The following is a 12,456-nucleotide window of genomic DNA, read 5'->3' as shown; positions in this document are numbered from 1 at the left end:
TTGTAGTGAGAGGCTCAAAACTGCCTCAGCCCAAGAAGGCCGATGGCTTCCTGGCCTCTATCAGAAACTGCTTGGCCAGCAGGACCAGGGAAGCGATTACAACCTCTGTTCAGCACTGGTGAGGCCACACCTCAAATACTTTGTTCAGTTTTGGGGCCCAGGGAGTCCAGGAGGGCTGAAGAACTGTAAACAGGAACCATGTGCTGCAAAACCTTAATCTATAACTTTTATTTTTCTTTTAAAAATGCTGCAGGTTTTATAAATTACAGAGCGCTTCTCACTACTATTTAGCAATTCAGAGGTATGGACATAGTAAGATGGATGAGGTAGGAGCTCATCAGTCACATCGAGATCGGGGGCAGCCAGGGCTGTGGTGATCACGCATTGGTGGAGTTCTAGGTCCTGAGGGTTATGGGACAGGCGATGAGTGTAGTCAGGATGCTAAATTTTAGGAAAGCAAACTTCCAGCCCTTCAAGGGGTTAGTCAGTAGGATGCCCTGGGATATGCCCCCTGGAGACAAGGAAGCAGAACAGAGCTGGCAATTATTTAAGGCCAGTTCTTGGTACCAGTGCTTTGGTTCTCGACCCAAAGACCTATCAATTGCTATTCTGGAGTTAAGTTGATCCTGGAACAAGTCCTAGTAGCTTGGACGCAAAGACCCACTCTGTGAAGCCATGTGGATTCAGCGGTGATATGTGTCACTGTACCAGTTGACTACTGGAGCCATTTTGTTTACTACTACAGATGTCACCTAGTGAAGGTTAGATGACATTTAAGTTTGGGCTGAAGCCCATTTCTTTCTCACTCTTTACAGAGACGGCTTCAGCTCCCTTTCTGTTGTTAGACTTAAGAAATCTCCTAATCATTAGATGCACAGCCAAGAGCATCTGGGGGAAGTTCAGGCAACATATTAGTAACAGTGGGGTAAGAATTTGTCCAGAAATGGTTTTTTTGTTAGTGAAGATCGAAGGAAAGCAAAAGGCTAAAGGAAGGTCAGCCAGTAGAGAAAGGAGTACATGGCCATGTAAACTCTGTCCTCGTACTGGCACTCAGAGAAAATCACTCTACAGTTCTGTAGCTGAGCAGACCTGCCTAACCTCGTGAGTGCTCAGAAAAGCTCTCATACTGCACGTTGTGCTTCTGGTCATCTTCTGCTAGCAAGTTTTCGAGTGGATTCAGACAAAACACCAAGACTTTGTTGCTGCTGTGGCCTACGTGAGGAGACTGGCTCGGCCTGCTGCAGGTCCAGCTTTGAGCAAAAGGGTACCTGACCCTTGACCCTGTGACCTTTGACCCATGACTTTGTGACATTTTACCTTTTACCTTGTGACCACTTGACTCCATGACCTTTGACCTAGCAGCCATTGACCCAGCGACCTAGTGACCATTGACCCAGCGACCTTTGACCTAGCAACCTTTGACATAGTGACCCTGAGACCTTTGACACAGTGACGCATTGACTTTTGACCCTGTGACCCTATGTCCTTTTGACCCTATGAACTTTGGCCAGTAACCTTTTACCTTTTGATCCATAACTTTTGACATTTTGACCTCATGATACATAATATGGATTTGAGGAGGTTATTTTTTTTTAAAATTCATTTAAACAGCAATTTTTAGGTCATGACAAGTTAAGTAACTCTCATTAGACAGCAGTAGCGTTTGGTGGGTACTAGAGAATTCCTTGCTGCTCCTTCATGCTTGGAGAATTCCCTCATCTCACCTGGCAGGAAACTGGAACAAACATTCTTATGGCTTTAATGAATTCCTTACTAATCAGACTTTAATGAACTCCTTACTAATCACACAGAATCACAGAATCACAAGGTTGGAAAGGACCCATTGGATCATCGAGTCCAACCATTCCTAACACTCCCTAAACCATGTCCCTAAGCACTTCATCCACCCGTTCCTTAAACACCTCCAGGGAAGGTGACTCGACCACCTCCCTGGGCAGCCTGTTCCAGTACCCAATGACTCTTACTGTGAAGAATTTTTTTCTGATATCCAACCTGAACCTCCCCTGACGGAGCTTCAGGCCATTCCCTCTTGTCCTGTCCTCTGTCACTTGGGAGAAGAGGCCAGCTCCCTCCTCTCCACAACCTCCTTTCAGGTAGTTGTAGAGAGTAATAAGGTCTCCCCTCAGCCTCCTCTTCTCCAGGCTAAACAACCCCCGCTCTCTCAGCCGCTCCTTGTAAGACTTGTTCTCCAGCCCCCTCACCAGCTTTGTTGCTCTTCTCTGGACACGCTCCAGAGCCTCAACATCCTTCTTGTGGTGAGGGGTCCAGAACTGAACACAGTATTCAAGGTGCGGTCTCACCAGTGCCGAGTACAGAGGGAGAATCACCTCCCTGTACCTGCTGGTGACCCCATTTCTGATACAAGCCAAGATGCCATTGGCCTTCTTGGCCACCTGGGCACACTGCTGGCTCATATTCAGTCGGCTGTCAACCAGCACCCCCTGGTCCTTCTCTTCCATGCAGCTCTCCAGCCATTCTTCCCCCAGTCTGTAGCGCTGCATAGGGTTGTTGTGCCCCAAGTGGAGGACCCGGCATTTGGCCTTGTTAAACCTCATCCCATTGGTCTCGGCCCAGCAGTTCAGCCTGTTCAGATCCCTTTGCAGAGCCTCCCTACCCTCCAGCAGATCGACACTTCCTCCCAGCTTAGTGTCATCTGCAAACTTGCTGAGGGTGCACTCGATGCCTTCATCCAGGTCATTGATAAAGACATTGAACAGAGCTGGACCCAGTACTGAGCCCTGAGGAACTCCACTTGTGACTGGCCTCCAGCTGGAGTTAACTCCATTGACCACCACTCTCTGGGCCCGGCCATCCAACCAGTTTTCAACCCAGGAGAGTGTGTACCTGTCCAGGCCAGAGGCTGACAGTTTCTGCAGCAGAATGCTGTGAGAAACTGTGTCAAAGGCTTTACTGAAGTCCAAGAAGACTACATCCACAGCCTTTCCCCCATCCAGTAGTCGAGTGATTTTGTCATAGAAGGTGATCAGGTTAGTTTGGCAAGATCTGCCTTTTGTAAACCCATGTTGACTGGGCCTGATCACCCGGTTCTCTTGCATGTGCTTCATGATAGCACTCAAGATTACCTGTTCCATGACTTTCCCTGGCACTGAGGTGAGACTGACAGGCCTGTAGTTCCCCGGATCCTCTCTGCAACCCTTCTTATATATGGGCACAACATCAGCCAGCCTCCAGTCTAGTGGAACTTCCCCAGTCAGCCAGGACCTCTGGAAGGTGATGGATAGGGGTTTGGAAAGGACATCCGCCAGCTCCTTCAATACTCTTGGGTGGATCCCATCCGGCCCCATAGACTTGTGGGCGTCTAGCTGGGCAAGCAAGTCTCTAACCGCCTCCTCTTGGATCACGGGAGCCTCAATCTGCCCCTCTAACTCTTGGACTTGTAAACAGAAGGAAGAACTTTCTTTGCTATTAAAGACTGAGGCGAAGAAGGCATTAAGTACCTCAGCCTTGTCCTTATCCCCTGTCACTCTTATTCCTTCTGTATCCACTAGAGACTGGATATTCTCCCTCGTCCTCCTTTTCCTGTTAATGTACTTGTAGAAAGACTTTTTGTTGTCTTTCACAGACTTAGCGAGTTTTAATTCTAGTTGGGCCTTGGCCCTCCTGATTTTTTCCCTGCACGATCTCACTTCGTCCCTGTAGTCCACCCAAGATGCCTGTCCTTTCCTCCAAAGCACATAAAGCTTCTTCTTATTATTGACGCATCTTGAGATCTCCCTGCTCCACCAAGCTGGCTTTTCCCCCCGCCGGCTCCTTTTCCGGAACACAGGGATGGCCTGCTCTTGAGCTGCTAGGATTTCATTTTTCAAGAGCGCCCAACCCTCGTGGGCTCCCTTGCCCTGAAGGACTGTTTCCCACAGGACTTTGCTAATCAACCTTCCGAACAGGCCAAAGTCTGCCCTCTGGAAGTTTAATGTGACTGTTTTGCTAACCCCCTTCTTAATCCCACCTAGAACTGAAAACCCTATCATCTCATGATCGCTTAATCCCAGGCGTCCTCCAACCGTCAAATCCCCAACAAGACCTTCTCTATTCACAAACAGCAGGTCTAGGAAGGCACCCTCCCTTGTTGGTTCGCTAAACAGTTGTGCAAGGAAGTTGTCTTCAATGCACTCCAGGAACCTCCTAGATTGTTTCCTTTCTGCTGTATTGTACTCCCAGCAGACATCCGGAAAGTTAAAGTCTCCCACAAGGACAAGAGGCAGAGATTTAGAGACTGTCCCCAGCTGTTTATAGAAGAGCACATCAGCAGCTTCTTCTTGGCTGGGTGGTCTGTAACAGACTCCTATCACAAAGTCCCCTTTCTTGTGGGCTCCTCTGATTTTAACCCATAGGCACTCGATCCCATCCTCACCGTAATCCAGTTCAAGAGTATCAAAGCACTCTTTGACATAGAGGGCTATCCCGCCTCCTTTCCTACCCTTCCTGTCCCGCCTGAAGAGTTTATATCCCAACATAGCTGTAGTCCAGTTATGTGAGTCATCCCACCACGTTTCTGTGATGGCAATGACATCATAGTCACCTTGCCCTACAACAGCTTCCAGCTCATCCTTCTTATTGCCCATGCTGCGTGCATTGGTGTAAATGCACTTCAGCTGGGCTGATGAACCTTCAGCCCTCATAAAGGGAAGAGAGTTTATTCTCGATTGACTGGTCCTTGGAATAACTAATTCCACAGACCCAGTTTCATCCTTACTGTCCCCACTTGTACTCGCCCTCACTAGCCCTGTTGTGGTGTACTGGTGGTCCTCTCCAGCACACCATTTCTCAGCCACCGGTTTCCCACTTCCAGGCTCATTCCCAACTAGCCTGGTCTCCTCCCCTTCCCCCTTCACATCTAGTTTAAAGCTCTATTTAAGAGCCTAACTAGATTTTTAGAGATAACTTTAGTCCCCCTTGGAGACAAATATGACCCATCCCTAGTAAGAAAACCTGGGGGTGGGTGGGTCACCCCATGATCAAAGAAGCCAAAGCCTCTCTCCTCACACCAGGCTCGGAGCCAGGCATTAATCATCTGTATGTTCCTGACCTCCTGTTCCGTATTCCTTAGTATTGGGATAGAGCTAAACACCACTTGCGCTCCAGAGCCCTCAATCATCTTCCCTAAAGCCCTGAAGTCTCTTTTGATGGCTTTCAGCTTTCTGCACTGTAAGTCATCATTACCTATTTGAAATACTAACAGGGGATAGTAATCCGTTTCCTTCACCAAGGAAGGGAGTTTTCTATTGATATCCCTCACTGATGCCCCCGGCAAGCACACACAAATTTCAGGCTGTTTGTGTGTAACTTAGGCAGAGCGGAATTCCTTGATCTTTCCAGCTCTTCTGCTGTCACGGTAAACTAGAGAATGTACGTGCTTCTATGGCAGGGAGAGAAAAACCTCCTTCCCGTTTCAAAGACCGGCTAATAACAAACGGTTACACAACGTTCTTGTAAATGGTGCATCTTCCTGGTGAATGTGTGCCCTTATTCAGATGAGAAACACATGTAATTGAAACTTATAAAAATCAATGTGGTCCACGCTTTTGTCTCTAGAAGCCTGCAATTCTTTATGTCTAGTTTATTAAAGTCATGCTGGTTTTTTTTTTTGTAAAGCCAGTTCAATGTGAATCTATGTCTGCAGAAGCTTGGAATTCCTTGTGCGCAGCTTAAATCAGTTCAGTTGCCAACTGATTACATTCCATACTGAAATGAAGCTGGTTTAAGCCAGGCTTAAGAATATTCATGAGACCTTTTGTACTTTTTTAAACTGCCTCAATTGAAAATCTGCCTCAGTGTAAATGGGTGCATTTTTCCTGTGTGGGCAAGTCCCGAGAGGAATAACTGATCTCTGAGCTGGGAGAGCGGGGCAGAGGATGTACATTCCAAGGGCCAAGGAAGTCAGAAAGACCAAAACTCAAAGAAATAACTAGCACAAAGGATCGGAAAGAGACAGATGAACAGGAAAGGGGACTGGGATGGCAAGGTACAGAGTGAAAAAAACTATAGAAATGGAGAGCAATACAAAGGGATAGTGAGAAAAAGGGAGCGATAGAAGGGCAGAGAGAGAAAGGCAGAGCATGTACAGGTGTAGAGAGGAAAAGAATTCGAGGGGACAGGCCACTGAAATTGTGGGGGAGAAGAGAGTGATGCAGATTGGGACAAAGATGGAAAAGGAAAAAACAACTGTAGGTGCAGGATAGCGCGAGAAGTTTGGAAAGAAAAGGAAGAGAAGACAGAAAAACAAAAAAAAAAAGAGGGGTACTGGGAAGGCAGGGAAAAAAATAGCACAACAGTATGGCAAATAGAGGGAATCAAAAAAATCCAACCCTAAAATGTTTGCTACCCTGTCGCACCACTGGCACAATAGACAAAGTTGTAGTGAACAAAAGCACATACCATTATATTGCCTGGGAAGATCATGGAACAGATCCTCCTAGAAGCTATGCTAAAGCACATGGAGGACATGGAGGTGATTAATGGCAGCCAGCATGGCTTCACCAGGGGCAAATCCTGTATGACCAACTTAGTGGCTTTCTATGAGGGGTAACTGCAGCAGTGGACACCGGTGAACCATCAGATGTGATCTATCTGGACTTCTGTAAAGCCTTTGACACGGTCCGCCACCACATCCTTCTCTCTAAATTGGAGAGATATGGACTTGATGGGTGGACGGTTCAGAGGATAACAAACTGGTTGGATGGTTGTATTCGAAGAGTAGTGGTCAATGGCTCCAAGTCCAGATGGAGACCCATGACGAGTGGTGTCCCCGAGGGGTCTGTACTGGGACTGGTGCTGTTCAATATCTTTATCCATGATATTGACAGTGAGATTGAGTGCACCCTCAGCGAGTTTTCAGATGACACCAAGCTGAGTGGTGTAGTTGCCACACCGGAAGGACAGGTTGTCATCCAGAGGGACCTGGACAGACGGGAGAATTGGGCCTGTGAGAACCTCATGAGGTTCAACAAAGCCAAGCGTAAGGTCCTACACCTGGGTTGGGGCAATCACCATTTTCAATGGGGGATGACATGATTGACAGCAGCCCGGCAGAGAAGGACTTGAGGGTGCTGGTTGACGAGAAGCTTGACATGAGCTGGCAATGTGTACTAGCAGCCCAGAAGGCCAACTGGATCCTGGGCTGCATCAAAAATAGCGTGGCCAGCAGGTCGAGGGAGGTGATTCTGCTCCTCTGTTCCTCTCTTGTGAGACCTCATCTGGAATACTGTGTCTAGTTCTGGAATCCTCAATGGAAGAAGGATATGGAGCTGTTGGAACGGGTCCAGAGGAGGGCTACAAAGATGATCGGAGGGCTGGAGAACCTTCCTTACGAGGACAGGCTGAGAGAGTTGGGCTTGTTCAGCCTGGAGAAGAGAAGGCTCAGAAGAGATCTTATAGAGACCTTCCAGTACCTGAAAGGGGCCTACAAGAAAGCTGGAGAGGGGCTATTCATAAAGGCTTGTGGTGACAGGACCGGGGGAATGGGTATAAACCGGAGAGGGGCAGATTTAGACTAGGACATTAGGAAGAATTTCTTCACCGTGAGAGCGGTGAGACACTGGAAGAGGTTGCCAAGGGAAGTTGTAGATGCCCCATACCTGGAGATGTTCAAGGCCAGGTTAGATGGGGCCTTGGACAGCCTGGTTTAGTGGGATATCCCTGCCCATGGCAGGGGGGTTGGAACTAGATCATCTTTAAGGTCCCTTCCAACCCTAACTGTTCTATGATTTCTGGGAAGAGTCCTTTTGTACATTTGGTGCTTTTCTCACTGTAAACTTAAAGCAGATGAGAACTCATAGCTACTCCTCTGGCCCCCTTTATTGTGTCTTTGAGGGGTTAGCCCTGCCCCATTCCCAGGTAGTGGGCAGAGAGGCCCAGGGGTATATAAGCCACAGGACTTCCATGAGGCGTTCATTCAGCTTCTGGTCTTCCTTGAGGTTGGTGCTCTGCTGTTCTTTTGATTCATTGCAGATTTTGAGCAAGTTAAGCTGCTTTGGTAAGCCTTTTTTGCCTTTTAGAGAAGCAGAGGCACCTGTTGGAGGTAAGAGCTTTGGGAAGAGTCCAGGCTAAGTAGCATACACAGTTGAAAGTACATCTATTCTATGCAGGGAGTGTGGGTGTGCACACACGTGTGTGTGTTTGTTTTTAGGTCAGTAACTTCTTGTTGTGGGTGGCAAGATATTTTAATAGTTTTCTTTCTTTTTATTTCATTCTATATGCTTTGCCTTTGCCTAGAATTTCTGGTTATGGGATGACTTGTTGCTGTTCCTCATTCTGTGTGGAGTGATGCATTGTCCCTAGAGCCTTTGCAGTTTGTAAGAGGCATCTTGTAGGTCTTAATAGTCTGAAACTTACTTTGCTAGCCTGCAGCAGGAGTTGGAGTTTGTGGGAGAGGAGAAGATAAGAGGCGCTGGCAGAATGCAGGGAAGGGCTCAGAAGCACAGCTCCCAAGGAGCAGTGATAGAGAAGGGTCGGGGGGTGCAAATACAGGGCAGGAGCCATCAGGAGGGAGTGGTACTTCTCTAACAGTTCAGGAGTAGAGAAGGGCTGTTGCTGTTGAGACATGACACGGTGATGTGGAAGCAAGTTTCTTTATTGAAGTTACATGGCTGGCCAGTCCGCGCTTGATCTTACATGCGCCTCTTATACCCTTTATTAACACATGCGTCTCCGCATGATTGGGTTAGCTTATACATAAACAATCTGTGAATGGATGGTACTACTTTCGTGCACGGTCCTATGTTGTCTGCCCGCTTCCCGTCCCATGATCTCTTTCCGGGTGCAGTAAGCAGGGGTCCCCAACCCACTGTGGACACCCACAAAGGACTTTAGTGTTTTGGGACTTGGGGGATTTTACACCCACAGGGGATGGTTAGGGGAAGGGACGTGGGTTCATCAGTCTTTCTCAGGTTGGTTTTGCAGTCGGATGTGAATGCTGTTTAGGTCAGTCCCATTCTAATCTCTCTGCAGCTGATGGGAGGTTCAAGAAAGTCAAGACACAAAGTGTGGCTCACCCGGGCCTTTGCATAGCAGTTCTTAGGCTTGAACATCACAGGAGTTTCATCTTGAAAAGCATTGGGTACACTAAAATATATCCTCCAAGGCTCTAAGATCACTGCTCCCCTGTGCCTTTTACTCACCCCATTCCCCGACTGACTTTTTTGCATCTGTCCTGTCTCTGAATGTCAGAGACGTCGCTACCTAAAGGTGTGGACTTGGTGCTTATTTCCAGTGTAGGATTGTGTCCCTACCTACCCTTGCAGTTCCTAGGAAAGAGGATGGGTGTTATTTAGGCTTGTAACAGTTTGCAGCTGAGCGTCTCTTCTTCATCCATTCTCTGGGCACACAAGCCTTACTTATTATCTCAGTTTTAGATCTTTCCTTAACTTTTCTGGAGGTTTGCTCCAGTATCGGTCACAGCAGTTGTTACCTCATCCTTGTTATCCATTGTGGTTTTTAGCATCATTTTCTCATGGTCATTGAGTGTCCATTTTAGGTCTTCGAGTAGTCAATTTCCACCATTGTGAGTTTTTCCATTGGCTGACCGCCTCCATAATTCTTTGGGGGTCTTTGTAGCTTATTGGACTCATCACCTCTTACCACTCTTGCCTTGGGCCTCTCACCTTCTCTGCTTCATCTTTTGGACTATCTCCATTGCTGCATGGTATGAGTCTCCTGTGTTTGCGTGCCTTCTGTATTTTTCTTCTTAGTACGTTTTTTTGTTAGAACTGTTTTGCCGTTGTTTTTGGTTATTTCTCTGGGTAAAGTCGGGTCACTTTCTAACATCTGAATTCCCATGGTTCACCTTCCTTTTTTGTTCTGGGTGTCGCCACTGCTGTGTTCCTACCATGGGAGCGGTGGAGAGGAGGGGACGGCAGACTTCTTGGAATTCTGAGGCATTGGGGGGATAGTCAGGCTTATTCCCATCATTGTGGGGCTGACTGTGAGGAGGAAGTTAAGTATGTCTCTAAAGCGTTCTATGGCAACTCAGCTAAGTATTTACCTTTGGTTTTGCGGGTGCTATGCAGGCTGCCTTTGGAATGGGAAGACCATTTGAGATGAGCTGTTGAATAGGACAGATTTCTCAGAAGGGCAATGGTAATTTTCTCTTGTTATCTTAGATGCCCTAGGCGATGATGGCTGCAGCATCTGCACTAGAAATGGTGTGGCGATAGTGAGTGGAAAAACATAGCAGTTTTGTAGAACAAGGTGTTGTGTGAGACACCGATGTTGACCAGCGTGATGCCAATTGTCGGCACTGTTTTAGTTATTCCTCTTTTTTTGTTTTTTCTTCCAGAGGGTAAAAAGGAATGTGGTGACTGTAGGATTGTCCCAAATAGCTGATATCATTGGAGCTTTTGTCTGCCAAGGATGACTTTGGGCTCCTGGCCTTCTGAAAGTTAAGTTGAGGGATAGGGGCTGGGGAGAGGGAAGAAGATTGAGAATGGCATGCGCGCGCGCTTTAACGGACCCTCTTACGTTAGCCGGTCTGGACCCTCTTTCATGAACCAGCCATGAAAGGTTGCAGCCTTTTACTCACGAGTAGGTAGTCTTTTACTCGGCCGGCGAACCTCCTCCTTTGGTATCCGGGTTCAGGCGCGGATCGTTCGTACTGATTCAGTGCTCCCGATCTTTCTGCCCCCTGGTCGCTGCTACCAGTGCTTTTGCTGAGCTCGCCGTCCGGTGGAAACAGGGATTGGGGGTCCCTGTTCGGGCGCCACTTTGCGACAGGCGAGGGAAGCAAGCGGACGACTCAATATGAGTGATAAAGCAAGCTTCGACTTTATTCAAAATCAACCCAGATTATATATCTTAACATTCAAAAGATGCTTTGTGCTTTGTTATAGCTTATACATGATTAGTTACTAAAACTATTTGTCCCCTATTGATTCATTGTTGCTATGCTGTTACTTCGAGCTCTGTTTATCTTGCAGTTACATTGCAGTTACAGTTGGGCTCAGTGTTCCATCCTGTTCCCTTGGGAAAGATTCACTTGTCCTTCAGAAGTTTCTTCTTAGAGGTTCCTCCTTGCATGCTTACTGTTCTTTCAGTCCATATCCACACTCAGAGTTTAACAAGGTTTCCATTTATACAGTATGTGTCTCACAAAGCTTTTCTATTGAATCATGTCCTTGTTCACTTAACCATTCCTCAATCCATTTCCCAGCAATGGCAGGGAGGGGTTTTAAAGGTAGAGTAAGGGAGAGGGCAGCATGGGAAGATTCTGCTTTGAACCGGAAAAGGTGGAGTGTTATTTCTCAGCTCAATGCTGGCATGTACTGGGCAGGGCAGTTCCAGCCTGTGTCTGTGTTGTCATGTGCTTTATGGACTGTTCACCGCATCTCAGATGTTTCTCAGGTCTTGATCTCCTCTTTGCTTTAAGGAAATGCAGCACGTGCATTGGGCACCATCGCTAGGATCTCAAATCCCTGTATTCATTGACACAGTGCCAATCAGGCACTGCTTTTCTTGCATTGCAACCTTACAGCATGGATCGGTTTTGTGGGTTTGAAGTTTCTGGTCTGTCATCTTTCGTGGCAGCAGCCCACATTGGCATCCCTGATCATTAGTCATCCATTTTTTTGGATCCCTGTTCTGGGACTTCTTCTGGGACATCTTCTCTCTTTAGGCCTTTAAGCAGGGCTTCTTGCATGTGCATCCTCCCACTTGTGGCCATATCTCTTTGTAACGGGCCACAGTCTTTCACTTTTCCAGGCCTGCTATAGATGGTAGTTCACAGCCCCCTAGGTCTTCTTGCCCGACGGCATCTCTCGTCTGGGAGTAATTATTCTTACAGAGTTTGGTTTTGTCTCTAGATCATGTACTTAATCTTGTGTGCGTTGTCGATCTGTGCGTGTGTTTGTCTGTTTGGAGCTGCTCTGTCTGAGGAACAGAAGCGATAGAATCAGCAGAAGTATAACAGTAAATTTTTATGGTCAATAAGTTGATATGCCCAGAACTTGTAGGCCAGGGCATATAGTGCACGGTAGAACAAGTAGCCATAGATGCAGGAGGTGAGGAGGGAATGTTGTCCATGATTGTAAAGCTACAGAAGGGATGACCAAAGCTGCCTGGGAGAAACTACTCGAGTGGTAAACATTGATAGAAATAATGTATTTTAACACTAAGAGGGTGCCTGGGCTGCTTTTCCATGCCAAACTTTCACACAAACATGATTGAGAACATCTTAGTGTAAAGCATTTATATTTGGTGAGATACCATTTAGTTTAAATAACTGTTAATCACGTACAAATAACAGAATAAATACCAAAATAAATGGGATTCTCGCTGGTTGACGCTAACTTGAAGGAGATTCTCTTTTCATCTTTATGGGGATGAGTCACAGCCTAGGATGGTAAATGAGAAGCTCGACACGAGCCTGGCAATGTGCGCTCACAGCCCAGAAGGCCAACCGTATTCTGGGCTGCATCAAAAGAA

This window comes from Cuculus canorus, chromosome 6, assembly GCF_017976375.1.
Source record: "Cuculus canorus isolate bCucCan1 chromosome 6, bCucCan1.pri, whole genome shotgun sequence".
NCBI classification, from domain to species: Eukaryota; Metazoa; Chordata; class Aves; order Cuculiformes; family Cuculidae; genus Cuculus; species Cuculus canorus.
Note: the sequence above shows the minus strand (reverse complement) of the source record.